Below are 2555 nucleotides of genomic sequence, written 5' to 3' on the forward strand. Positions count from 1 at the left end.
GGAAATATTTGTGGTTATGGTTTTTGTTTCCTCCATTGAAAAATAGATTGTGTTTCACAGTTTTAAATCACAACAATTCCATTAGCATTCAGCTTTTGCTGTGAAAGAGCTTGGATCTTTGCCATAAAATGCCCTTTAAAGTGAAATTTGGCCAAATTGTAGCCTAGAAACAATAGTGGGGCAGAATGGATCTATTAAAATGAAATTGCCAGACTTGAGTGGTCTAGCAACCATAATGCATTATGCTGACTACATAGATTCCAAAGTGTTTTTTAATACCAATAAAGCACTAATTTTTCATGTTCAGAGATGTTCACAAATAATTTACCTAATTTATTTCACTTATTTTGGAAGGATGCAATAATACCAGTTATAAACCACGGCTAGAATAAGATACACGTCTCCTGATTCCCTACCAACCCAGAGTTATAGGAATTTAGGGTTGGGAATAGGTAGCCTGAAATGTAGCTTATAGAATTATTGCCTTATTTGGCATTTTAGGACTCCTGGTTGTAAGTGACAGGAATTCAAAAGAGCTTAAATACAAAATGAATTTATTAATTCTTATAAGTATAAATTTTGGGGGTATTTGCCTCTAGGTAAGCCTTGATCCAGATGATCAACACTGTTGTCAGGAACCTGCCTCATTTCAGCTCCCAAATGTGCTGCTTCTGTGTTTTCTAAACTCCCAGACAGGCAATATTTAAATGCTGGCAAAGATGGCAAATATTCTGTATCCAGTTTAGAAACATCATAAGAATAAAAGTGCCTCTGTCCTTGTCACTTCAGTTAAAATTTCTGGAATGGCTACCATTGGGTCCTTTTATGCTGTGTACCTATACCTGAGTAATTACCAAGGCAAAGGCCATGGAGTGCTCTGAATAACCAATTGAATTTGGCAAGTTAATTTTAATAGGTCAACTATACTCTACTATTGCCCCTGAGGTACAACTTGGCCAAAATTTCATTTTTATGATCCACCCACTCCTGAAGCTGTGGACTTGAGTCATTTCCACTCAAACCTCATGGTGGGGAAGCAGAAGAGGTATTAGTCCTATTACTAGAAGAAAGGGACATAGAGGTTACCCAAGCAAAACAAAAAGAATATAAATATCTGGACTTTTTTTTTTTCAAGTAACATAGAAATATAGTAATCGCTCACCAACATCTCACTTTATTGGCATGAAATTCTATTTTATGCTAGTTTACTTCAGTTTAACTTCACCATATTTGGGCATATTTAAGTCCTAACATAAGCCTGGATTTCCAGTAATTTCTCTTGGCAAGAATTAGAAAGAGAACTAGGTATCATTATAGAAAATGGAGACAAAGTGAGCTATAGAACAGGAATAGAACTGTTTAGGATGAACTCAGGGGACATAAGAAATGACAAATCCTACATTAGAGATCTTCCAACTTCAGTTTCACATGGTGTGTCAAGGGAACTGATGATGTTTGCCATGGAGTGACTTTATCTTGGATAAAATCAACATTTTATGCCTCCTGATGCATTAAGAGAGAGTTAGAAAAAATTAGCAACTCAGCTAAGCTTCTTCCATCACAAGCATCAAAGTTACTCTGTCTGGGACTGTGGTGAAATGGAGGAGGTGAGACTAAATAACTATAAATCATAAAATCAGAAAAATATTTAACATTTAATTGAAGGATTAAATATAGAGTAAATTTTAGCTTTCATATTACAATAAGAAAAGTTAACCAGTGATTGTCTGGTTGAAATTGCAGGGAAGAAAAAGTAAATTCTTAAATGTTGATCATGAAGAATGAAATGCAAATGCAAATTAACTGTATAGTACTGCTTATTATTATTATTATTATTATTATGAATAACCAAGAATAATAATAGCATCTTACCTGTAGGGCTGCTGTGAAGCTTAAATGAGATGATAATGTGCAGTGCTAGGCTCAGAGGAAGTCCTCAATAATTGTTAGATAGTATATGGAACGTAAATGCCCTTTCATACTGTTTTATTTTAATTATAGTTAAAAAAAAACCAACACTAACAGTTTTCATAACTTCCTTTATGACCTTGTGGCCTGCCTTTAATTCTTCCTAAAGGTCTTTAGCTTCCCAGTCATGAATTTTCCAATGCGAGTAGTTTTCATGAACCAAGTCACTAAAGCCAATGGGGACAGTACATCGAATGTATTCCACAGACTTTAAGGAAAAATGGTAGATGAGTCTGGGCTAAGAGGGCCTCAAAAGAAACTCACTTCTCTGTATAGCTACGGAGACCTTAGGGAAGGGGGAAGAAGAGAGAGAGAGTTCTAGGCTCTGTGACGGTACAATGCAGCTCGGATTCCAGTCTAGCTTGGAAGACTTCGCCTGCTACCTCTGGGAAGCTTGCACTCACTCACAGAGCTGCAGTGCTTGTCTAGGGAAGACTCTGTATTTACAGAAAACACCCCGTTAGCAATCTTCTAGTCTCTCAGCCCTTTTTGGCTCCACTCCAATCCATTCTTAGCTCTGCAACCCCTTCTCTTTAAGATGCATTTTCTGTTAGTCTTGATTCATGTACTGCTTAAATATTGGCATT

The sequence above is a fragment of the Martes martes genome, assembly GCF_963455335.1.
Source record: "Martes martes genome assembly, chromosome: 3".
NCBI lineage: Eukaryota > Metazoa > Chordata > Mammalia > Carnivora > Mustelidae > Martes > Martes martes.